This window comes from Equus asinus, chromosome 10 (assembly GCF_041296235.1).
Source record: "Equus asinus isolate D_3611 breed Donkey chromosome 10, EquAss-T2T_v2, whole genome shotgun sequence".
Classification (NCBI taxonomy): Eukaryota; Metazoa; Chordata; class Mammalia; order Perissodactyla; family Equidae; genus Equus; species Equus asinus.
In genome coordinates this window covers 69,596,094-69,623,509 of record NC_091799.1, presented here as the reverse complement: position 1 = coordinate 69,623,509, position 27,416 = coordinate 69,596,094, and the positions used below count along the sequence as shown (strand labels likewise).

At 38.1% G+C, this 27,416-nt stretch overlaps 1 protein-coding gene across 1 annotated transcript in view; it reads left to right on the top strand.

Annotated features, from left to right (window-relative positions):
- Positions 1 to 27,416, top strand: part of NDUFS4 (NADH:ubiquinone oxidoreductase subunit S4) — a 101,225-nt gene that overhangs the window by 631 nt on the left and 73,178 nt on the right. The window lies entirely within an intron of this gene.

Sequence of the window (27,416 nt, the reverse complement as noted above, 5' to 3'; positions counted from 1 at the left end):
TTGGGAGGAAAACTTGGTTGGAATTCAATGTTAGTAAAAATCTCACTGCTAGGAACCTTGGAAGGTAATTTTTAAAAGGCTGGTGGTGATGTTGGGAGGGTGCCCATCCAGAATTTTATTAAAGCCTCACAATAATTCACAGATTGTCGTTATTGTTTTGCCTTGAAGCATTTTTGTGCTGATGAATTCTTTTTTTCTGACTGCTTTACTTAATTCTCCATTTCCCTATTTTTCCGAATTTTCCCGATTTGGTTATAATACGACCACAACAGCGTACATGCACACACACTAGCATTTTTATCTGCGAAGAATTTTTTATCGCTGTTTTCGCAGCTTGTTAGTATAAATATAAACCAGGGCTTATGTTGAGTGTCTTCTACATGCTGTGGCGACTGCATTAAGGTGCGTAGAACAAGGATGGAAAGACTGAATGGACAGATGTGAAGGAGGTGGGAGGATTGGGGGTGATTAAAATTGAAAAAAGGGTCTAGTCAAATGCTAATTAGTGTTTCATTAAATAAATACGAAGGGAAAGCAGAGTTAGAACTAGAGTTAATTAGAAAGGATTTTTGAAGGTAAGTTTTATTAAGGTTGTAAATAGTGGGTGTTGGATGGGAAAGAAGAGGATGTCCTGGGTCGGGTCAATGGCTTGTGAAAAGACTTGAAGGCAATAGTAGAGACATATATGCATAATATAGTCATTGAAAAATAAGGATGCTAAGATTGGGGAAAGGTAAAAAATTTTTAGTTAACTGTTCTACATGTGGGGAACTTGAAGAATGGAAAGTATTTCTCTGAGGTAAAAAACTCCACTGGTTGACTTAGGAATAGAATCGAGGTACCCGGGTTAGTTTTTGTTTCCTAGACATTATGGAGATTAATTTTGGATTCCTTTGTTGTTGTTTTTTTTTTTGAGGAAGATTAGCCCTGAGCTAACTACTGCCAGTCCTCCTCTTTTTTTTGCTGAGGAAGCCTGGCCCTGAGCTAACATCCATTCCCATCTTCCTCTACTTTATACATGTGGCGCCTACCACAGCATGGTGTGCCAAGCAGTGCCATGTCCGCACCCGGGATCTGAACCGGCGAACCCCAGGCCTCCGAGAAGCGGAACGTGCGAACTTAAGCGCTGCGCAACTGGGCCAGCCCCAATTTTGCATTCCTGAATAATAATGTGTTCACAGTAGCCCTAGAACTGAAAACAGATTTTTAGGGTCCTCTGGTGCATGGCTAATCAAAACATGATTGTAAATCTAAACTTAAGTCACATTTTGTCAGCAATTAAGTAGTTGAAGGTAAGATACTAGATTTTGGAAACTTTCATGATAATTAGTGCTACTTACCCAAATTTAAAGAATTTCTGCTTGAAAATGTATTAGAAGACATTTGAAAATAAAATTTTAAATCGTATTAGATCGCCTTTGTTTCACACTTTAAAAGACTTAAAAGCCAAGGAAAACAAATTTTAAACAAACCAAATGACATTTATTTGCTTTCCGTATATACCACTTTTTTACCCAAAGAGCTTACGATGTCTGTCTCACGTCGAGGGAGATTTATGGCCCTTCTCCCTTACATATTATTTGCTTTTCGTCTTTAAGCCCTCTTTCCATTATGGTTTGATAGTAATGAGGATCCAAAAAAGTTGAGTGTGGACAGAGAACAGTAAATGGGGAAGTCTACATCTAAAATTCACTTTATCGTAATGCTTAGAAAACATTTGCAAATGATGTACCATTTCAGATCACTTGAGTAAAATGAGGGAGAGTAAAATCAGTAAGGCACTTGGTAAGGAGGAGAGAAGTGAAGAAATACGGATATTGAAGAAAAGGAAGTGTCAGTTGAAGGCAGGAAGCAGTTAACTGCTACATTAGCTTATATGAATTTAACTATAGTATATCAGTAAAAAACAAGCAAACCAAGAAACCCAACAACATATACACACAAGAGAGAGAGAAAAAAATTGTTTTAACAGTGTAGATGATTCAGCTGCTAGTTACTGAACTCATGCTCTAGAGTGAGTCCCGGTTTCCACATGCTTCCCATTTCCCTGGACTCAATGAGAGGGGGCAAAACTCTGGATAAATGGCCTACGTTTATCCTTACTTTCCTAAGGGCTTGTCCAGGGTAAGTTTAACTATTTAGGATTTTAATCTGAAAGCCGGATCAAATAGCACTCTATTTCAAAATAGTAATACTTAGGACTCAGAACATTTGGTGCAGTGGTTTTTGTTTTCGTTTTCTTTAACCTATTTATGTATACTTTTCTCAGCCTTGTTTCATCACTTCTCAGTTAGACTGAGTCTTGTGTTTACCCCATCATAGCTCCTTAGGGTCCTCAGAGGGTATTAATTAATCACTGTTTTGGGGACTAAGCCTCTCTGGGACCTGTTTGTGAGGCCTATTTTATGCTCCAATCTCTGGCTTTATTTTGTTGCTCTATTTCCTTTTTCAGCATTAGATAAGGCAGTATGAAGTTATGAGTCTGCAGGAACCTCCAATGAGTAAGAGGTCCTAAGGGTGACAGGAGTTCTGTGTATATTACACCTTGCTAGGAAACTCTCTTAGCCCAAATTTGAGAAGCATTTAGGACATTTAAAATCAGTAAGTGGACTTCTACTTTAGATAGGCTGGATAAACAAATTCATCTCTGAAGGGCAGATACTTTTGCTGTCTTTGAACATATCAAAGCCTAGTATTGTGAACATGAAATGTTTCTACAGTATCCTCTAATAGATTTCATTGTTTTGCTTATTTTCCTCATTAAAAAATACCTATATTTAGTTGGTCTGTTTTCATCAGTAGCAGACTCTTTGTTGAATTCTTAGGAGAATTAGATTTTTCTTTTTTGAGGAAGATTAACCCTGAGCTAACATGTGCCGTCAACCCTCCTCTTTTTGCCGAGGAAGATTGGCCCTGAGCTAACATCTGCGCCCATCTTCCTCTATTTTATATGTGGGACGCCTGCTACAGCGTAGTTTGACAAGTGGTGTATAGGTGCACACTGGGGATCTGAACCCAAGAACCCCGGGCCCCCAGTGTGGAACGTGCAAACTTAACCACTACGCTACCAGACCAGCCCTGAGAATTAAATATTTTAATACTAATAAATATTAGAATAGTGTCTGACACATAGTAAACTTTAGCTAAATAAATGCTAATTTTATTTTTGGTTTGAATAGCCTTAATATATTTCTTTTCTTTAATTTTGGTGGTAGATACTGTGGTAGATGGTATTATTGTTTAAAATATTTTCTTCCATTCCCTGTGACAGCATTATATATCACTGCGCCATTGGCTAAGTGTCTTGTTTTGGCCAATGAAATGTTACTGGAAATGATATGGCATGTCAAGCCGAATCTTTAAGAGCTGTCTCATGTTTTCAATGTCCCTTTTCCCTTGGAAATGAGTGTTTTGCCAGGTCCCCTTTCTCCTGGAATGATGATAACATGGAGCAAAGCGGAAGCTGATTCTTGTAGGTTATATAACATATAAAGTGACTAAGAAATAAACCTTTGTTGTAAGCCACAAAGATGTTTAGATTGTTGGTTACCTTTACTGACTCTTTTTTATACATACGGATACACATTTGCGCACACACACATTTGCAGATCAGCAGGTTTTAGCACTTGGACTGATGGTCTGGTGAAGTCACACACTTTTAGAAGGCTGGAAAAGATTTTATTTATTTTTGTATACTTCACAGCACCTAGTTTGATGGCTCACACATAACAGGTAGATGATTATCACATAGATGAGTAAATATATATTTAGAGATACATGATTGTGAGAACAGACAGGAGCCATAGGCAGTATTTCTGTTAATAGCCTTATCAGTGAAAACCAAGTAGGCACTAACCTACATAAATGTGAATATAAAATATCTATAACATTCTTTTCTAATTATTTGCAATGGTCTGAGTTTAGGATATTCACCTAACCCTCTGTTAACTTCTGGATTGAACTTGTCTCATAGATAGATTGTTTTTGTACTTATATATTTCGTTGACAAGTGTTCTGACTCCTGTATTCAGATTTAAAAAAAGAAGTGGAAATGAATTTATTTGGGAAAGGGTACTCATGGAACATGAAAGCTTTTTAGGAATAATGGTAACTAAATGGGATGATTAGACTTGCTCTCTGCAAGCTGCTTTACATGAAGTTTTTAAAAATTAATAATACCTGAGGCTTAATGGGGAAAGATGCAGCAGCTTGGTTCCTATGTAATGCATGTTAGAAGAGGTCTCTGGGTATGGGGTGAATACAAAATAAGACAATTTCAAATGGGGAGGCTTCTAAAATATATCATATCCCTTCGTGAAAGTTGAGAATCATTTTTATTGTATTTATTTTGAGCACAAATTAATAATAGCAGTTAACATTTATTTCTCACTTACCTTGTGCTAGCCACTGTGTCAAGGACTTGATCTGCATCGTCATGTAATTTTCACAGTAATCCTGTGAACTCAGGTGTTCTTAGTCTCATTTTTCAGATGAGGAAACCGATACAGCTGAGGAAACAGATTTTTAAGTTTACTAGGAAATACGAGGAAAAACAGAAATAAGTTTACTAGGAAATTTAGCAGTCTAAAGGAATATGTTGACTTTTGCAGTGAGAAATATTTTGTCTGATAATAGTAAATTAAAACCCCAGTGTCTTCTCTGTTTTCTTTTCCTTTTAACAAGGTATGTTCTTTATATGAGAGACTATCCAATGGTCTTTACTTTCACTCCACTGTTCCTTTTGTACAGTGAGGGTCTCCAATTGAGGAATTAGGGCTTTTATGTGTGTGTGTGAGGAAGATTGGCCCTGAGCTAACATCTCTTGCCAAGCTTCCTCTTTTTGCTTGAGGAAGATTGTCGCTGAGCTAACATCTGTGCCAGTCTTCCTCTATTTTATGTGGGATGCCGCCACAGTGTGGCTTGACTAGCAGTGCTAGGTCCACGCCTGGGATCTGAACCTGCGAACCCTGGGCTGCTGAAGTGGAGCACGTGAACTCAACTGCTACGCCACCAGCCAGCCCCCCTTGTTTTTTAATAGTATGGATTTTTTCCTCTAAATTTTGTAATTATTTGTGGTGAGAGACTTTCTATAAATGACTTCTTATATTTTCTTACCCTCTTAAACAAAACACATATAATATGTGTATTAAACAAGGTATACTGAAAACATTTTTTTCTTTTACTCCAGTGATCATTAGGAAAAACAAGTATTGTGTTCTGCTGCCTTTAAAAACTATCAGGTGTCTGCTGTGCTTTCAGAGTTCTTGTGTCTGTCTTTTGATAGGGTTTTTGTATCCTTCCTTGGTTGGTCTGCTTCCTTTTAGCAGTTTCACTACCCCTTTTCATTTATCATGGGTTTGAATACCAAGCAAGGAAACCTGTTAGAATTTTGTGTAAGATAAAGTAGGCTTGATGAAGCTCTTGATGATGGCCACAATTTATATTGTTGTGATTAACGCCTTGAGCATTTTTAAGATTGACAGATAATTACATATAATACATGAAGTCTTATTATAACTTTTCTTTTTCTTTTTTTTTAAAGATTTATTTTTCCTTTTTCTACCCAAAGCCCCCCGGTACATAGTTGTATACTTTTAGTTGTGGGTCCTTCCAGTTGTGGCATGTGGGATGCCATCTCAGCATGGCCTGATGAGTGGTGTCATGTCGGCGCCGAGGATTCGAACCAGTGAAACCCTGGGCCGCTGAAGCAGAGTGCATGAACTTAACCACTTGGCTGGCCCCCTATCACTTTTCTTTTTAGTTTTCAGTGTCCAAAGACCCAGATGGAACCTTATTGTACCTGAATTACGCAGTGGCCACATTCTTCATAATGAGTTTCATCTAAATATTTGGATATTTTAGCAAACTAGTCTAAGTCTTTTGTCCTTTAAGTAATGGCATGAGAGCAGTTCAGAATTTCTGCTTTCAAATTCTCTTTCTGTTACTTGTTATTGGGCATTTTGATAGGTGAATACAACCTTAGTTTCTTTAGAACTAGTTAGTTGCTCACATGAGACATTTTCTTTTTGCCTTTACTCACTAGACTTAATTTTTTCTTTATAGGATCATGTTCCTTTTCAGTGTTTTTAAATGCTTGCAGTGCATCAAAATCACCTGTTGTGAACATAAGAAGTTCAGATGTCTTGGCCCCAATATATATTGGTTCAGTAAGTTTAGGTTAAGGTTTAGCTCCATGGCTATTCTAATGGGAAGCTAGGGCTGAGAACTACTGTTTTATTTTATTTTTTAAATAGTTTCCATGCTATATCTTGAAAGACTTCAAAATGCTTTTTTCCTTGTGGGAGGGGTGAAGGAGATTTCCAGAAACCCACACAAATGCTCACATTTTTGCATATTTTCCTAATCTAAGCTTTATGTTTTTCACCCATGCACCGTATAGAGCCTTTTTCTTGGAGAAACTTTCCTTTGAGGCAAAGCAGGCATTTTGATAATTTTGGAGAAGGCAGGCCATGTTATTCACTCTCTAGAGACCCTTGGTCTTCCTTTTGGAAGGGCTCAGGTTTAATATAGCGCAGCTGTTGAACTCTGCCCTTCAAAGAAAGTGTTTTGTCCTTTAAAATGGAAATGGAAAGTTTTAAGAAAGTGTTTTGTCCTTTAAAATGGAAATGGCTTTTTTAGGGAGGTGGTCTTTGGGTGGATGTAGTTCTCTAAGAAAGTTTCATGCTTTTCTAGAGTTCTTTTGTTTCAGTGATTTTTTTTTTTTTTTGCAGCACCTGTATCTCATCAGTCTTTATGTTACTTTGATATAAATTTTAGAGAGAGAGATATATATATGTTCACTCACACACAAATATATCATGCACTCTAACTTATTCCAAACAGAATCAAGAAATAATACTCATACTCATCAAATGCACGGTTTTGCAGCTGGTTCCCTCTCGGTAGCTGGTATTTATAAGCACCTTCTTCCAGGACCCATTTCATCTTCCCTTCGCCCTCCATGGTCATGGTGCTCTGCCTGGTTAGGGGACCATAATCTGCCTTCCTGAAGGGTCTGGGTCATGGCAGTCCTACCTGGATTGGATTCTGCTCATTCCCTGGGGACTTCAAACCCAGGACGTGCTAGCCCACAAAATGCGGTATGGAATCTCCTGTTTCAGTGATTTTTTTAAGAATTGTTTCAGATGTGAGCACTATCTCTGAGAGTAAAGATCTGGCTGCTTTGTAATATGTTTTGCTATATCCTTAACAAAGCTAGATGAAGAGTTTCTTTCTTTGTGTTTTCTAGGACTCAAAAATATGTTCTTTCCTTTATTCAGCCACTCCGTACATAAGTAGATGGTCCTTGAATAGGGTTTACTAGACAAAAGATCCTGTTCTAGATGACTGTTCAGCAAGCCATATGCTCCTTCTGAAACTGTCAGTCTGTCTCGATGAGTTTTAAAGTGAATACAGATGTTTTGGCTCTTTTGAGGACTACCACTCTGTGTGGAAAGAGTACTTTTTTTTCAAGAGATTTCTTCAATATACTTATAGAAATTTGCATGAAATTTGTATTTAATAACTTTTTGTCTGTCTAATGAAATTAGATTTAATTTGACATTAGTAATTTGAATTTAATTTTAATATCCTTAGTATAAATGAGATTTGGAGAAATAAAATAGGTCTCAATATGGCTTTTGTTAAGATTTTGTACTTTAGTCTTTTTAAAAATTTGTAACTTGAAGTGCTTTGTAGTATTTACTTTTGTGCAATGAAAGGTGATATTTTGGCAGGAAGGGATAAGCTTTTAGATGTTCAGTGCCTTCTACTTTGGTGGGTTAACTCTAGAAATTATAGTTCATAGATTCACTTAATGTTTGAGTTGGAAGAATTTAAGGCGAGAATCTCTAGAACTTTCTGCGTGTTGATTATCTAGCAGTTGAGGAATATATGAGAATTTCTGGTAGCCCTAGAAAACCCTCTATACTTTTAGACTCAGAAACTGGTGTTTCCCTTGAATACTACATAGAAAAATTCTAACTCCCATGCACATGTCAGCCGTTCAGATAATTGAAGACGTTTGTCATCACTCATTCTCCCTCCAAGTCTGTGTGCTAGGCTTAGCATGTCCAGTTTGTTTACCCTTTATTAGTGACCAGATTTCCTAATGCTTTACTACCTCCGGGTACTCCTTAGGATGTATTTCATTTTGCCAGCATCTTTCTTTGAACCATATACTGTACTTTTAACTAAATGAACTATATATTGTACTTTTAATTAAATGAGATTATTAGTGACTTGAAAGTAAAGAGTTGACTCTAGGTTGGATTTAATTATTTTTTTTTATTTTTAAAATTATAAAGAAAAGTTTACATTTTTCCTTTTGGTGAGCAGTTTTTAGAATTTTAACACATGTATAGATTGTGTAACCATAATAATCAGGGTATAGAATAACGAAAGGCTTTACGCCAAAAGACTCCCTCATGTTATCCCTCCCAACGCCTCTAATCCGTGGCAACAAGTTATCTTTTCTTCATCTCCATGGTTTTCTAATATTGAGACTAATATAAATGGAACCGTACAGTATACAACTTTGTGAAGATTGTTTTCTTCGCTCAGCACAGTGCCTTTGAGATTCATCCAAGTTGTGTATATCAATAGTTCATTCCTTTTAATTGCTAAGTAGTATTCCATTATGTAGATGTACCACAGTTTATCCATTCACCTCTTGAAAGACATTTGGATTATTTCCAGTTTTTGACAGTTGCAAATAGAGCCGTTGTAAACACTTTTGTACTGGATTTTGTGTGAGCATGATTTCATGTCTCTAGAGTAGATACCCAGGAGGGAGATTCCTGGATTGTAGGGAACATATGCTTAATTTTATAAGATACTGCCAAACCACTTTGCAGAGTGGTTGTACTGTTTTGCTTTTGGTATTGTCAGTATTTTTAAATTTAGCCATTTTAATAGGTGTAGAATGGTATTTCATTGTGATTGTTTTATAACAACTTTATTGACATATAATTAACATACCATAAAATTTCACTCATATAAAGTGTATCAGTTGATGGTTTTTAGTATTTTAACAGAGTTGTGCAACTATTCACAGTCAATTTTAGAACATTTTCATCACCCCAAAAAGAAACCCCATGCCCACCAGCAGACACTCCCTGTTTCTCCCTTCCCCCTAGCCCTAGGTAACCACCAGTCTACTTTCTGTCTCTATAGATTTGTCTACTCTGCATATTTCTTATGAATGCAATTGTGTCATCTTTTGTGATGCCTCTTTTCCTTAGCATAATGTTTTCAACGTTTGTCCAAGTTGTAGCATCTATTAGTACTTTATTCCTTCTTATTGATGACAAATATTTTATTGAAAGGACATACGATTTTTTTTTTTTTTTGAGGAAGATCAGCCCTGAGCTAACATCTGCTGCCAATCCTCCTTTTTTTGCTGAGAAAGACTGGCCCTGAGCTAACATCCGTGCCCATCTTCCTCTACTTTATATGTGGGATGCCTACCACAGCATGGCTTGCCAAGTGGTGCCATGTCCGCACCTGGCATCCAAACCAGTGAACCCCGGGGCACCGAAGTGGAATGTGTGCACTTAACCGCTGCACCACTGGATTGGCCCCGATATATTTTTTTTTTCCTGATTTTTCTCCCCAAATCTCCCTAGTACCTAGTTGTATATTTTAGTTTTGGGGCCTTCTAGTTGTGGCATGTGGTATGCTGCCTCAGTGTGGCCTGATGAGCAGTGCCATGTCTGCGCCCAGGGTCTGAACCTGTGAAACCCCAGGCCGCTGAAGCAGAGCGAGCGAACTTAACCACTCAGCCACATGGCGGCCTGACGATATTTTCTTTATCCATTAGTTGATGAATGTTTGGTTTGTTTCCACTTTTTGGCTATTATGAATAATGTCCTATGAACATTCCTGCACAAGTTTTTGCATGGACATATGTTTACATTCTTTTGGTTATATACAGAGGAGTTGAATTGCTGGGTAATGTGGTAACTCTATGTTTAGTCTTTTGAGTAACTGCCAGACTCTTTTTCCAAAATGGTTGCACCATTTTACGTTCCCACCAGCAGTGAATAAAGGTTCCAGTGTCTTCACAACCTCATTGTAGGGGCATTAGCTGGCGGCCCCCCATGTGTCCTTGAGGCTCCTTATCTGGGCTATGTGCCAGCACTCATCATGATAACACATCATGGTAACAGTCCTGGGCTTGGTCAACCCAGCTGCTTTCTTGTGGGATAATTGGCACAAAGACCATCGAGGTCTGGAGGAAAACAGAGGCCCTTTGGGAGGAGGGGTTCTCGTCCTTGGAATGCAGGTCATACAGGTATGATCCCCCTTGGCAAGCACGCAGCCTTTGTTCCTCTGCCTACTTAAACAAACTTCTTTGGGGAGGCTGTAGTGGTGCGCAGATATACGTCCAGCCGGCAGCCCCTGAACTCTTTCCCTTTACGTAAGTCCCAGTAAATCTATATGTCTCGCCTGCTGTCTCCAGGTCGTTTCTTCGGTCTCTCGGCACAATATCCCACTGCCCTAGCTCAGCTGGTTGTGCAGCCTTACACTCATCAATGCTTATTATTATCTTCTTTATTATAACCATCCTAGTTAGTATGAAGTGGTGTCTGGTGGTTTTGATTTGCATTTCCATGTGGCTAACTCATTGTGATTTTAATATGCATTTCCCCAATGGATAATGATGTTGGACTTTGGTGAAGTGTCTATTCATGTCTTTTACCCATTTTTTAATTGGGTGGTTTATTTTCTTATTGTTGAGCTTTGAGTTCTTAAAATATTCTGGATACAAGTCCTTTGTCAGATATGTGGTTTGCAGATACTTTCTCCTAATCTGTAGCTTTTCTTTTCGTTCTTTTAGAAGTAGTTTTCATACAGTAAACATTCTTAATTTTGATAAGGTCCAATTTACCAGTTGTTTTCTTTTATGGATTGTACTTTTGTTGTCATATCTAAGAACTCTGCTTAACCCCAGGCCATGAAGGTTTTTTCCTATATTTTCTTCTTGAAGTTTTGATCCATTTTGAGTGGATTTTTTTTTCTGCTGAGGAAGATTCACCCTGAGCTAACATCTGTGCCAATCTTCCTCTATTTTTTTTTTTCAGTGTGTGGTTCACCAGCACAACATGGCTGCTAACAGAGCCATGTAGGTCTGCACTGGGAACAGAACCCAGGCCACCGAAGTGGAGCGGGCTGGACTTAACCACTAGGCCACGAGGGCTAGCCCTGAATGAATTTTTTTTTTTTCTGAGGAAGATTGGTTCTGAGCTAACACCGTCAATCCTCCTCTTTTTGTTGAGGAAGACTGGCCCTGAGCTAACCTCCATGCCCATCTTCCTCTACTTTATATGTGGGACGCCTATCACAGCATGGCTTTTGCCAAGTGGTGCCATGTCTGCACCCAGGATCTGAACCGGCGAACCCTGGGCTGCCGAGAAGCGGAACATGTGAACTTAACTGCTGCGCCACTGGGCCAGCCCCTGAATGAATTATTTTTATAAATTATGAAATTTAGATTGAGGTTAGTGTTTTTGCGTATGGATGTATACTTGTTCCAACACCATTTATTGTAAAGACTATCCTTTTCCAATGAATTGCTTTTGTACCTTTGTCAACAATCAGTTGTCTGTATTTGTCTGGGTCAGTTTTTGTACTCTCTGTTCTGTTCCATTGCTTTAAATCCCTTTGCCAGTATCACGGTCTTGATTACTGTAGCTTTATAATAAATGTGTATTATAATTGCATAGTTGTGATTCTTCCAATTTCATTCTTTTTCAGAAATTTTTGAGCTGTTCTAGTTCCTTTGCCTTTTCATCTAAATTTTAAAAGCAGCTTATCTATTATCTATGTAAAATTCATCTGGGATTTTGATTGGTGTTGTTTTAAATCTATAGATTAATTTGAGGAGAGTTGTCATTTTTACTATGTTGAGTCTTCCAACCCATAAATGTGGTATGTCTCTTCACTTATTGATTGATTTCTTTCATCAGAGTTTTGTACTTTTGAATGTGCAGATCCTGTATATGTTTTGTTAGATTTATGCGTAAGTATCTGAATTTTGGGGGACTATGGTAAATAGCATTGTTTTTAAAATTTCAATTTCTAATTTTACGTTGCTGTATTGAAAAATAGGATTTATTTTGTGTGTTGACTTTGTATCCTGCAACCTTGCTAAATTCACCTGTTAGTTCCATAAATATTTTGTAGATTCTTTGGGACTTTTTAAATAGGTAGTCATGCACTCTGTGAATAGGGACAGTTTATTTTTTCTGTTCCAATCCCTATGCCTTTTGTTTCTTTTTGGTTTCTGGAAGGATGTTAAATAAGAGTGGTGACAGTAGACACCCTTGGCATTTGCCAGTCTTAGGGAAAAGCATTCAATTTTTCACCATTAAGTAAAATGTTAGCTAAAGATTTTTTTGTAGAAATGCCTTTTATCAGATTGAGGAAGTTTCCTTTTTTTTTTTTTTTTTCCTTTTTCTCCTCAAATCCCCTCAGTACATAGTTGTATATTTTAGTTGTGGGTCCTTCTAGTTGTGGCATGTGGGATGCCATCTCAGCATGGCCTGATGAGTGGTGCCATGTCTGCACCCAGGATGCGAACCCATGAAACCCTGGGTTGCCAAAGCAGAGTGCTCGAACTTAACCACTCCGCTACAGGGCCGGCCCCAAGGAAATTTCCTTCTACTTCTAGTTTGCTAATAGTTTTTTATCAAGAATGGGTGTTATATTTTGTCTAATCCCTTTTCTGCATCAATTGATATATTCTTGTGGTTTTTCTTATTTAAACTGTTACGATGGTGGATTATATTGATTGGTTTTCAAATATTGAACCAGCCTTGTGTTCTCAGGATAGGCCCCACTTGATTGTGTTAATTCTTTTTATATATTGCCATATTTGATTTGCTAGTATTTTGTTGAGGATTTTTGTGTCTATGTTTTTGAAGGATATTGGTCTGTAGCTTTCTTTTTCGTACTGTTTTTGTTTAGATTTGGTATCAGGGTAATGCTAGACTCATAAAATGAGCTTGGAAGTCTTTCCTAATCTTCTGTTTTCTTTTGAATTACTTTAGTTTCATACAAATTTTGATATGTTGTGTTTTATTTTCTTTTGGTTCAAAGTATTTTCTTATTTTCCTTGAAACTTCCTCTTCGATGCATGGATTATTTATAAATGTTTTATTTAATTTCCAAGTATTTGGAGATTTTCCTATGTTTTGAAAACGCAATTCCCTGGGATTTCCCTTTGCAGATTCCATCCGGAAACTTGTGGCTCTTGTTAGCCTGCTCTGTAGTGCAGTCCTACAGTTACACTCGTATCAGGGGCTAAGGAACAGGAGGACAGAGAGAAAAAACAACAGGAAAATAGATGTTGGTTCTACCTTCTTAGAATTGCAACTTCAGTGAATGGAGAGAATGGTTTCCTTCTCTCAGAGTTTTGGCTCTTGCAGGTTTCCATGTGGCCACAAGATTGCCTCTGGCTGGTATATGGTGATGAGAGAACGGAGAAAAGAGAAAAAAATGGTTGACTTGCACTCTCACCCATTTCTATTAGTTCCCTTTCTAGTTCTTTGGAGCAGAGTGCTTCTTTTGGAGTAGTGCTCACTTCTGGGTTTCCAGCTGCATTAAGTTCAGGCGTGGGGGGCGGGGCGGCGATGGACCCCCTGGCCAAGTGGTTAATCATGTGCTCCACTTTGGGCAGCCCAGGGTTTCGCTGGTTCAGATCCTGGGCATGGACATGGCACTGCTCATCAGGCCACATTGAGGCGGTGTCCCACATGCCGCAACTAGGACCCACAACTGTAATATACAACTATGTAATGGGGGGATTTGGGGAGAAAAAGCAGAAGAAAAAAAAAAAGATTGGCAACAGTTGTTAGCTCAGGTGCCAATCTTTAAAAAAAAAGAAGTTCAAGCAGGGGATACTGGTGGGAAAAAACATGGTAAACTCACTGCTCGTTCAGTGGTACTTCCAATTCTGGTGATCTCTGAGCTGCCTGCTATTTACTTTTCAGAGTCGTCAAATAACTGTTCTGTGCATCCTGTCCACAGTTCGTGGTTGCATTCAGCGGGGGAGAGAGGCCAGAGTGTGCTTAACTACATCTTACCAGGACCAGCCATCCTAAGAGGAATTATTTTTAATACTATTTTTTTCAAAGATTGGCACCTGAGCTAATAACTGTCACCAATCTTCTTTCTTCTTCTTCTTCTCCTCCTCAAAGCCCCCCACTACATAGTTGTGTATTCTAGTTGTAGGTCTTTCTGGTTGTGCTACGTGGGACGCCGCCTCAGCATGGCCTGATGAGCGGTGCCGTGTCAGCTCCCAGGATCTGAACTGGCGAAACCCTGGGCCGCCAAAGCAGAACATGCAAGCTCAACCACTGGACCACGGGGCCGGCCTCTAAGACGAATTATTTTTAAAGCTAAATTCTAATATTTCTTATATTTTAGCACGTCTAAATAGATTTGGAAGATCTAAAAAGGATTCAAAAAAGTTGTTCATAACTTCAGATTCTACACCATTGATTCTCAACTGTGGTGGGAGGAAGGGAGGAGTTAACATATCAGAATCTTAGAAATGGGGCAGAGAAAGGGTTTCAAAATACGTGTGCCCTGGGTTGAAAATCATGGCATTTAATAAAAGATGGAAGTTTGTTGTCCATATAAGTGGACAGAAAAAGACATTGAGTCACTGGTTTAGACCATCAACCAATAAATCTTAACTTCTTTGTGAGAATGTGGGAGTCACAGTTTTATTTTGAGTAACTGATGGAAGTTTTGGTGACTTCTCTCTAGAAATATGTATACTCATATATATAATATCAGAATTTTTAGGGGATTCATGGATCCCAGGCTTTACAGCCTGTAGAGAGTATTAGATCTTACAAGTTTTGTTTATGACTAGCTCTTGTGTTAGACCTTTCTCAGTAACAAGTCACAGAATCCTAGAAACTCAGATGACTGACTTAGGGAAGAAAAGGGAATTGGTTTATGTCACCAAGCAATGGAAAGGGCAAGGGTACAGCTAACTGGTCTCAGGGACCAGAGCTAGAAAGCAACTAGGCTCTCTTTCTGGTTTGTCTCTGTCATTCTCTTGAGTGACAGCTACTACTTCAGATTGTTTTTTCCTATGTGGCAGATATCATAGCTGATGGAAATTTTTTCAGTTCTAGAGAGGAACTGAAAATCCGTGTCTTTGGTACCAGGTTTGGAAAATCCTGGGGAAATATTGAATTGAGTTAGATTAAAGTGACTAAGGGTACGGTCATTGTTTGTAATTCTACTTACACTGCTGTATCATATGCATGTAGATCATGGAACCCTGAAAGTCAGGTATAGTGAAAGCTGGGCTCCCTGAACAAAAATTATGAACACGAATATTTTATATTGAGATATCTTTAGGGAACAAATAATGTTTATATATAATTGTGGCAGCTGACCTCTTAACTTTTTTCCTAATGAACTCTGGGGTCTTTGCTTGCTAAAGTTTGTTCACTCGTTATAGAAATATTTGTATTTCTTTTCTAGTCTCACAGGACTGCATTTCTACAGAGTTTACTAGGATATATGCCTTTGGAACTTCTGCTTTGAGGATGAATGTATAGGGAAGAAATAGTCAAGCAAAGGCTAGATGATCATTTCTCAAGAGTCTTGCAGAAGGGCTTTGTCTTAGATTGGCATTTCCTAAAATTGAGTCTGAGACAAGGACTTGGGTGTAGGTGGTTTATTTGAGAGTTGACCTAGGAACTAGAAGTGAGGAGCCCAGGAATGAGACAGGGAAGAAGGAAAAAAGTGTGATGCTGAGATTGCTGCTGTGAGCAGTAGAGGCTCAGTTCCACTGGCACCTCCTGAGAAGCTTACAGAATGCCTTTCAGTATTGTCGACTTGAAAGATGGAAGGCTTGAACATTTATCCACTGGTTCTCATTTCTCTTTGGTTGAAGGTGTTAACTCTTCTGTACTTTGAGCTATACTTGTGCTTCTAAAGACCCTGAGGCATAATGGGATCGCTTGAGGTGGTATGCTGGAGGAGGACCTGAGTCTGAGCTCCTATAGCTATGGCTGAATGACAGATGGGTCAAGGGAATGTGACTTGAGTACCAAAGGTGTCCATTACAGGCTTCCTTACAACTCAAGAGTCCCTGTAACCTATTTTTTTAGGGGGTGCTAATAGTAAGAATTCTTATCATTAATAATCTTTATTATTAATTTATGATAAGAATTCTATTCTAGAATAATAATTCTAGAATTCTAATGATGAGTTCTATATATAAGAATAGCTATCATATATTGAGCACTTGGGCACTGAGGTAATTGCTTTATATATGTTATTTCATCTCATGAAAGTGAATGATCTCATTTTAGATGGTCTGTTGACAATTATGTTATAGTTTAATCTGTTCCTAGGGTTGTAAATAACTCATATTTATTGGAATTTGCTTTATTCACCAGTATTCTGAAGGACATGACAAAGGATCAGGAAGCTGAGATCTTATAACTCACTTAACTGTAAATAATAATAGAAGTTCTCCAGGGAAGAGATGGTTTCTTCTATACAATTCCATGTTTAAAAAATTCGTAAAGGCAGAATACTCCCATATTCTCTACCAGATGGTTGACCAGGAACTGCGTATAACAACATCCCAGCAAACAAAGATCAACCTACAACGTTTTCTTTGAATTTGAGACTGTAACAGATAAGGTTAGTAGCCAGTAACCTAGATGATCTCATTCTCTGGGTGAGCATATATTTTCTCTTCACTGATACTACCTAAATGATTCAAAGATAGTTAAGGGAATTTTTTTCTACAGTTGCCTTTTAAGCTCTTGCTCCTGTCCCACTGTCATGTCTAACTGATTACTGTGGTAGTGGCCTTGTCTTCCATCTTATTAATGTGTTTTAGCATACCATTTTCGTGCATTGTTAACACTGGGAGGGGTATAACGTGCGTCTGAGGTTATTTCACAAATTTCAATTTCCTCTTCCCTTAGTTGAGACTAAAAACGTTGTTATTCTGTTGCTAAGGAACAACAGAGGATTTAAGTTCATCTTAGTTACTGCTTGTAAGTGGCCCCTCATTAGGGCTCAAGTTTTTATTTTGGTCTCAAATTTAATCTTTTGGCTTTGAGTTCAAACTCTTCCAACTCCCTTAATAATCTCTTACTAGCGTCCTTGACTCTAGCTTTGGGAAAAACTGCTTTCCAGAGATTTCCTATTAGGTCCTGATATTAGCTGTGCTGCCAGGCTGTGTTCTTAGCTTCCTCACACTTGAACTACTCTATTGGATCCATCACATCAGTCTAAAATAGTAGTTAGGAGCACATGTTTTGCAGTGAGCTCTACCTACATTTGAGTTCCAGATCTGACACTTCCTAGCTCTGTGCCTACTTTGTGCCTGTTTTCTGTTCAGTCAAATGGACATAATAATCTTTGCTTCATAAAGTACATAAAGTGTTTAGGGCAGTGCCTGGCATATGCGAAGTGCCTGATAAATTGTAATGACAACATTATCATCATCCTCAACAGCATTATTCTTTCTTTGCTGACTTGTTTCTTTCCCTTCTCTTTTTACTTTTTGCTGAGGAAGATTTGCCCTGTGCTAACATCTCTTGCCAGTCTTCCTCTTGTTTTGCTTGAGGAAGATTAGTCCTGAGCTAACATCTGTGCCTGTCTTCCTCTATTTTGTATGTGGGCCTCTACCACAGCATGGCTGGTGAGTGATGTAGGTCTGCACCTGGGATCCAAACCCACAAACCTGGGCTGCCAAAGCACAGCGTGTGGAACTCTTAACCACTCAGCCATGAGGCCAGCCCCTTTTCTTTTCCTTTTTGTTCCTTTGTTTCTTCTCCACCATTTTTTTTAATGGTAATTCTATTTTTAATTTTTTAAGGAGCCTGTGTAGTGTTTTCCTTAATGGCTGCACCAGTTTACATTCCCCTCAACAGTGCATCAGGGTTCACTTTTCTCCACATCCTTGCCACACTTATCTCTTGTCTTTTTGACGACAGCCATTCTAACAGGTGTGAGGTGATATCTCATCGTGGTGTTTTGTTTTGTTTTATTATTTTAATGAGGTCATAATGGTTTATAACGTTATGAAATTTCAGGTGTACATTATTATTCATCAGTATTCTTTTTTTTTAAAGATTTTATTTTTTCCTTTTTCTCCCAAATCTCCCCTGTACATAGATGTATATTTTAGTTATGGGTCCTTCTAGTTGTGGCATGTGGGATGCCACCTCAGCATGGCCTGATGAGCAGTGCCATGTCTGCGCCCAGGATTTGAACCGGCAAAACCCCGGGCCGCTGAAGAAGAGTGTGTGAACTTATTACTCAGCCATGGGGCCAGCCCTGATCATTAGTATCCTATATAGACTGCATTGTGCTCACCACCAATATTCTAATTTTTATCTGTCACCATATATATGTGCCCCTTTAGCCCTTTTGCCCACCCCCAAACCCTGTTTTTTTTCCTTTTGTAAATCTTACCTAGATTTTAGTTCCTCTTCCTGGCTTATCAGAGCATCTTGGATTTTGTCTATTTACAGTTTTTATTCATGAGTATATAAAGGAATTATCTGCACCTGGCTTTTTCCAGATTGTGACCTCCCATGCACTCGTCAGCTCAATGCAGTCTATTTTTGGCATCCACCATTCTGTGGAAATAGCTTTCATCAAGGTCGACAGTGATCCTCTTGATACATGAATAGACTCTAGACTCTTCTCAGTCCTTATCTTACTTGATCTTTGCAATCCAAAAAAATGACTTTGTCATTCTTGAGAGATTCTTCCTTTGACTACTCTTTTGGCTTTCCTCCTTCTCACTTCCCTTTGAATGCCCGTCATCTTTTGCCCACTCCTTGAACTGTCAGTGTTTCTCAGAGTTTGATTTATAGCCCTTTACTCTTTTTAAAATGTTTTATATTATATAATATTTTATAAACGTATGAATATATGTAACATATAAAGGTTAGAAAACATAATGGCAAAATGAGTTTGTATGAACCCACTGTCCAATTTAAAAGCGAGAGAATTACCAATACCTTTATTCTTTGTGTACTCTCTGGTAGGCTGACTAATGTCCCCCCTCCAGTATGTCCATGTCCTAATCCCCAGAACCGTGAATGTTGCCTTAGATGGCAGAAGGGGCTTTTGCAGATACAGTAACGGATCTTGAGATGGGAGATTATTCTGGTGGGCCCAATGTAATCACAATGGTTCTTCTAAGAAGAAAGATGCAGGAGGAGTCAGAGGAGAAGGAAATGTCACTATGGAAGCAGAGACTGGAGTGCTGTGACCACCTGCTAAGGAATGCAAATGGTCTTTCAAAGCTGGAAAATACAAGGAACAGATTTTCCCTTGGAGCCTCCGGAGGGAACCAGCCTTACTGACATATGATATTTGCCCTGTGAGACTCATTTTGGACTTCTGATGTTCAGAACTATAAGACAATAAATTTGTGTTGTGTTTTTATTTATTTTTTATTTTTTTGAGGAACATTGGCCCTGAGCTAATATCCATGCCCATCTTCCTCTACTTTATATGTGGGATGCCTGCCACAGCATGGCTTGATGAGCAGTGCTAGGTCTGTGCACGGGATCTGAACCAGTGAACCCCGGGCCACCAAAGCAGAGTACATGAATTTAGTCACTACTCCATGGGGCCAGCCCCTAAATTTGTGATGTTTTAATCCACGTACTTTGTGGTAATTTGTTAAGTAGCAATAGGAACCTAATACACTCTGCCTATATCTTGTTATCTACCATGACTTCAGTTACCAACTAATTACACTAAAGCTTAAATGTATATAGTTCATTCGCATTGTATACACTTTTCACTCAGGAAAGTCAACGCACATGGTAACTAAAAAAGTCTAGAAAAGGTTTTTTAAAACATTTAGAAATTCAAGTTAATTCTCTCATTATTCTATTTAGTGATCATTTAGTACCCAACCAAAGAAACAGCAGTTGGTTCCAGTGATAGAGGACTGGCTCATTAAGAGATGGTATGCGGGTCTCCACTGAGGGGAGAGGGCGCTTCCGAAAGGATTTCCAAAGATAATTTTTACTTTTTACAATTTTTGCCTAACACACTCACTTTAGGACCTACTGTCCATGTAAGATGTAACTCTGAATCTTTTGTCTTGATTCTAGACCCCTTAGGTCTAACCAAGACATCTCCACTTGGATTTTCCACAGACATCTGTCTCAGTCACGGCATATCTGAAACAGTTTGATGATCACCCCCTCACCATTCCGCTCGTTTTCCCTCTTAGTACTGTCACCAACACCCAGCTGGTTATCTAAGCCAGAAACCTGTGTATCATTCTTGTCTCCTCCCTCTCTTAAGCCTTTTCTTATCAGTCATTCAGTCCTAGCATTCATTTTCCTAACTATCATTTAATTTCCATCCTTAATGCAACTGTGGTTACTATCATCCTACCTCTTAACTGGTCTCCATGTCATCAGTCTTAGTTTATTCTCTGTTGCCTATAGGCTAATGTCCAAACCTCTCAGCATGCCACAGAGTCCTTCATATTCCCTGCTCATATCTTTTGTTTACTCTTTGGCATTCATTCTCTCATCAGTTTCCTTCTGGCCCAATCTCTACCCATACACAAACTATATTTTAATGATTCTGAACTACTTGCAATCCCACACTGCTCACGCTCATCTTCTGTCTCCCCCCCGCCCCCATTCCACCCTCTCCTATAATTAAGGTCCTGTCTCCCTAGACTGTTTTTCTGCTTTCCCCTCTGTTCTCTTTGCCTTTACCCCACTTCAACACCCTTTGCCTATTTAAGTCCTATTCATCCTTCAGGTGGCACTTTATTTTTTTGGTGAGGAAGATACGCCTTGAGCTAACATCTGTGCCAGTCTTCCTCTACTTTGTATGTGGGATGCCTCCACAGCATGGCTGACAAGTGGAGTAGGTCTGCACCTGGGATCAAACCCATGAACAGGGGCCACCAAAGCAGAGCAAGGAACTTTACCCAGTTAACCACTGGGCCTGCACCAGGTGGCACTTTAAACATCACTTTCTGTAAGGAGCATTATTTGAGTCACAATCTTAGATTAAATACTAGTCCTGTGTGGTCTTAGAGCCCCCTGTTCTTACCTCTTACCTCTTTCTAGTACTTATTATGCTTCATTGTGATTGCCTGTTTCCTTGTCTGTGTTTCCCACTAGACTTAAGTTCTTTGAGAGCAGGAACTGTTTCTTTGTCACCTTTGTGTTTTCACAGCGTAACACAGTGCTTAGCATATAATAAATATTTAGTAAACATGTGGGTTCATTTGATTATGGAATAGTGTAGAAATTTAAAAATATTTTCTAGCATCTCCTTAAGCAGCATAGCATTTTAGATTTTTGTTTTCCTTATGGAATGACTATTTGGGTTTTAAATGTAACCATCATGGACAATGATGTTTTAGATTACTGAAAAATGATGACTTTTATAGTTTTATGATGAGTCCTGCTTCTTCCGTATATTGAATAACAGTATTGCAGACTTTATCTTAAGGCAATATTTACTAAAATGTGTAAGTGGAATTCTGTCAGAAAGATAGCTTTTTGTGTGATTTGGGTTTTTACTAGGACTCCAAAATTTTCCATCAAAGAAAGAATGGAAAAGATGGAAATGTATTGCAAATTTAAAGAATTGCCAATAATAAAGTAATTTTTTTTCTGTAATAAATAGCTGTGTAGCTATTATACTATGGATTTTGGGATGGCAGAATGCTCAATATACAGAATAAACCCTGATCTTTGAGATTGAGAATTACACATTCTGCTGTTACAGTCCACATTAAACAAACCACGTGATTTTGCTTAGTTAAATTTGTTCAGTTCTATTTATTTTAGAAATAAAAGCAAATAAAAAATGGAATCTATTAGAGTTTAAGTCATTTTGGAATATTTTGGATACTGTTAAATTTTACCATTTTATTTAATTTACTGGAAGGGAGTTAGGAGCAGGCAAAATAAGAAGTATTGGTGGAAAGATAAGCATTTTTGGGAAAATAAAGAATTCATGACCAGAATGTAAACTACTGGTTTTGTGGTACTATACCTAATTTAGTAATAAAACTGTATACCACACATAATAGGCACTAAATATGTGAATGGATCAAAGTGATATGCTAAATGTTTTTAATTCCGTTGTCAGTCTTCTGCCTTCCCCTCTATTCTCCCTGCCTCTACACCCATTGCCTGTTTAAGTCCTATTCATTTAGTGAACCCAGGCATCACCTCAGAGAGCTACTGAGAAAATTAAAAGAGATCTAAATGATAAGCACTTAGCTCAGTTCATGATATATTCCGAGAAAATTATTAGCAATCTTGTTATTTATTTTGGAAAACTAAAGTTGTTAAATTAACAAGTAAATTCTGTTTAGAAATTTTACATTTTTATTAGCTTAACCCTGAAATTCAGACCAATTCTAAGACATGGATTCAACTACAAAAACTGTTCAGATTAAAAATAACAACAGGGGCTGGCCCCGTGGCCGAGTGGTTAAGTTCGTGCGCTCCACTGCAGGCGGCCCAGTGTTTCGTTGGTTCGAATCCTGGGCGCGGACATGGCACTGCTCATCAAACCACGCTGAGGCAGCGCCCCACATGCCACAACTAGAACGACCCACAACGAAGAATATACAATTATGTACCAGGGGGCTTGGGGAGAAAAAGGAAAAAATAAAATCTTTAAAAAAAACCCCAAAAATACCCACAACAATTCGTTTCTCTAAACATGTTTACTGAATACTTATTACATACTAAGCACGGTGTTATGCTGTGAAAACACAATTGAAGAAGCAGCAGTTGTTCCTCCATTCATAGAAAAACACCTTGTATATTCTCTTATCATAGAAATTACCACTAGCATTTAAAGTAGTGACATTGAAATTGTTGTTTATATGTCTGCCTTCCTCCAATAAAATCTTTAAAGCCAGCTACTGGGTCTAGCATTGTGCACCAGACATAGTAGATGTTTCAATAGATGTTTGATGAATTAAGAATAGGAATTAGAATCTTGGTATACATTCTTAAGTATATGTGGTCAACAGAGTTCAGCTGGGCTTTTTGAACATACATACACTATTTTTTAGTTGATAAGTATTAACTCTTGCCAGATCTTCCAAACTTCTTTTCAGCAAGTACTTTATTGCCTGGATGTTTGGTAACATAACAAAAAATATTTTAAAGTTAAAGCGACTTCTTTAGGTATGGCATAGTGACTATAGTAAATAATACTGTATTGCATATTTAAAAGCTGCTAAAAGAATAGATCTTAAAACGTCTCATCTCACGAAATTTGGTAGCTATGTATGGTGATGGATGTTAACTAGACCTATTGTGGTGATCATTTCACAATATATGCAAATATTGAATCATTATGTTGTACACTTGAAACTAATATACTGTTATATGGTAATTATACTTCAGTTAAAAAAATCTCAAGTGAATTTTTTTTTTTGAGGAAGTTCAGCCCTGAGCTAACATCTGCCGCCAATCCTTCTCTTTTTGCTGAGGAAGACTGGCCCTGGGCTAACATCCATGCCCATCTTCCTCTACTTTAAAGAGTTTTTTATTTTTTTCCTTTTTCTCCCCAAAGCCCCCCGGTACATAGTTGTGTGTTCTTAGTTGTGGGTCCTTCTAGTTATGGCATGTGAGATGCCACCTCAGCATGGCTTGATGAGCCGTGCCATGTCCACTCCCAGTATTCAAACTGACGAAACACTGGGCCGCCTGCAGCAGAGCACTCGAACTTAACCTCTCGGCCATGGGGCTGGCCCCCCCCATCTTCCTCTACTTTATATGTGGGATGCCTACCACAGCATGGCTTGCCAAGCTGTGCCATGTCCGCACCTGGGATCCGAACCGGCGAACCTTGGGCTGCCCGAAGTGGAACGTGTGTACTTAACCGCTGAGCCACCGGGCTGGTCCCCTAAGTGAATATTTTTAAAAGATGGAATGTTTTTATGAAAAATCATTGGAAAAAGTACTGGTTTCGTGTCTCATTTTCTTATTAATTATATTAGTTTTGTGATTGAAATCAAATTGCATATACAGTTCTATTTTTTATTTAAAAGTCATAAACTTAGGTATTTAAGTAATTTACTCAGAGAAGTCAGCGGGAGTTTTAATTGCTCTTTTCAGGTCTAGTAGTCTGCAGCTTTACTGATTAGATTTGGATAAATCTAATAGTGATTGTCCAGTTTTTCTTAAATGGTATGAAGCTCTGTAAAACTAGTAATTGAATAACAGGCTATTAAGCTAACCACAGTGCAGTTTAGTGTGTGTGTGTCTTTATTTTTATGTGGCCTTTTGTGCTCTTGTGAATATATATTTTGTTGTGTTACGTTTAGGAGGTGATAAAGTCTAGATGGTATTTTACACTTTTTAAAAAAAAATTCTCTTTGAATTTGTTTAAACAAATCAATAGGTCTCTCCAGTTTACAGACATGCATTATTTAAAAAAAATACTATATTTCAAAGTGGCACTGCTGTGTTAACTAGTACAGGATATTTTCAGTTTTTCTTTTAACAACTCACCTGTAGTTACAGTAGTTTACTGAATCCTTCCTTGATTTGTGCCTGATTTCAAAATCAGGTCATAGGTAACAGACATCTACTGTGGCTGCTTAGGGACATGAATTGTCGTTTACTTATTTTTAATCTGAACATTTTTTTGTAGTTGAATCCATGTCTTAGAATTGGCATGAATTTCAGGGTAACCGAATAAAAACTTAAAACTTGTATACAGAATTTACTTGTTAATTTAACAACTTTAGTTTCTCAAAATAAATAATAATGATTGCTAATAATATTCTTGGAATATATCAGGAACTGTGCTAAGTGCTTATCATTTGGATCTCTTTTAATCTTTTCAGTAGCTCTATGAGGCGATACCTGGATTCACTCAAGGTGGATGATGAATTCTGATGATAGGAATGGCCTGCCATCTAGACAGTTCAGGTAGCAGGGTCCTCTATGAAGAGGTGATTCACTGGCCCTATGATGAGAATTGTGGTCCACTAAAGATAAATAATAATAGTAGTCTGATGGCAGGACTGGTCAAGTCAGGCAGCAGTGTCTTCCTCAAAGTAGGCGATCCTAGGCCCAGATGGCGCTGTAGCCCTTGAGCGTTGTTCTGAAAGTCTAGGCTGCTGAGCTTGCTAGATTGTTAAACCTTGTTCAGTGGTGCCCATGCAGTTTTTCTAGCCAGTCATATATTTCAAATACCACTCATTTCATCAAGAAAAAATAATTTCAATCTTGATGTATTCCAAATCAAAAACGTTCTTTGATGTAAATTTTGATACTAGTATTTGAAATTCATGTCTGTAAGTAGCCACTTCTGGAGAGTATAACTAACCATCCCTAGGATGTGGGTTAAAATTAACTTGTGCACAATAGATGGTACTATTAATACTGACGACTTTTTTTTCTTACTTTAACAGCCGAACTAGCTAAGATTTGTTGAACCTTGACCGAGTGCCAAACACTTGGCTTTACATAGGTAGTCTCATTTAGCCCTCATAGTAACCATATGCAGTAAGTAAAAATAATCAACATTGCTTTTCAGTGCAATATTTGGATAGACAATGCAATCACAGAGTTATGCGTATACAAAGTAAATTAGATGTAAAAGTCTTCCTCTTATTTCTCACCCCAATCTGCTCATTTACCACTGCTCTCCCCACCTCCCAAGAAACCATTGTTATTAGTTTCTTATACTTGGAGTTTGTCTATGTATATTTAAGCAAATACATTTCTCTCTTTTTTTTTTTTTAAAAGATTTTATTTTATTTTTTCCTTTTTCTCCCCAAAGCCCCCCAGTACATAGTTGTATATTTTTAGTTGTGGGTCCTTCTAGTTGTGGCATGTGGGATCCCACCTCAGCATGGCTTCATGAGCGGTGCCATGTCCTTGCCCAGGATCCAAACCTGAGAAACCGTGGGCCGCTGAAGCGGAGTGCATGGACTTAACCACTCGGCCACAGGACCGGCCCCAAAAAGCAAATACATTTTTATTGTTTTCCATTTTTCCACAAATGAAGCATCCTAATGATAATATTTTTCGTTTTGCTTTCAATTTTCTACTTTTTGTTAAAATCTTCACACATCCAAAAAAGTTATAATACAGTGAATCTGTAAACTCACCATCTAGCTTTAGCATTGTTAATATTTTTCTGTTTTTTGCTCATTTTGCATTTCTGTATTGTATGCATATAGATCAGCAAAAAGCAGATATAGGAGTATATATGCATATATATACATATATATGTTTAAAATATACATAAATTCTTTTTTACCTAAGCTATTTGAAAGTAAATTATAGCTATCGTGGTACTCCATCCCTAAATACTTCCATTTTTTAAAATACGTTATCACCAGCCAATGAAGGATTTTAAGCAAAAGAGTGGCATGATTGAATATAATTACTTGGTGATGTGGAAGATGCCTTCAAGGGAGATAAGACTAGAGGCACTGAGGCCCATTAAGTGATTGTTGTATTAGTCCAGGTGAGAGGGAATGACATAGAGTAGTAGATTTAGTAAAAAAGAAAAATTAGCTGTTTATATGTTTGAGAGAAAATGGAAAAGATGTGTTTGTTAGTCTTTTGTAGGGTTCCCTTTCCCTCTCTTGCCACTAAAGGAACTGGTCCTGCTTGTTTCTAGAGGGAAAGAAATGAACATTTATTTCTTTACACCAGGCACTCCATGGGCCAATTACTTAACATGTTATTTAATTCTGCCAGTCATTCTGTGAGGTATTATTATCCTTATTTTTGCAGATGAGGAAATTGAAGTGCGGAGTTGTGAAGTAATTTGTTCAAGATCATATTGCTCTTAAGTGGCAGATCTGGAATATTAACATGGGTCTGACTAACTCTGAAGTCATTACATGACTGTTTTGTAAATTGTTTCATGAAGTTAAAAAAAAATTTGTTATGATTTTTTTCTTCTAAATGTATTTGTAATTATTCTTAATCATGTAATCATCAGTCTTTAAGAAATGGTGTCCCCAAGAGTGCCAGAGTTGCTGATGGATAGATATCTCATCTTTGAATTGAAGAATAAGTGACACCTACCAACTGGCTTTCTCTTTGCTGGATGATGAATGCTGGTCTGTTCAACTATCATGTTTTATAATGTCAGCATATTTTCTGTGATTGAATTTACTATTTTGTTTTTTTTTGTTTTTTGTTGTTTTGAGGAAGATCAGCCCTGAGCTAACATCTGCTGCCAATCCTCCTCTTTTTGCTGAGGAAGACTGTCCCTGAACTAACATCCGTGCCCATCTTCCTCTACTTTTTATGTGGGCCTTTTGCCACAGTGTGGCTTGCCAAGCGGTGCCATGTCCACACCTGAGATCCGAACTGGCGAACCCTGGGCCACCAAAATGGAACGTGCGCACTTAACCACGGTGCCAC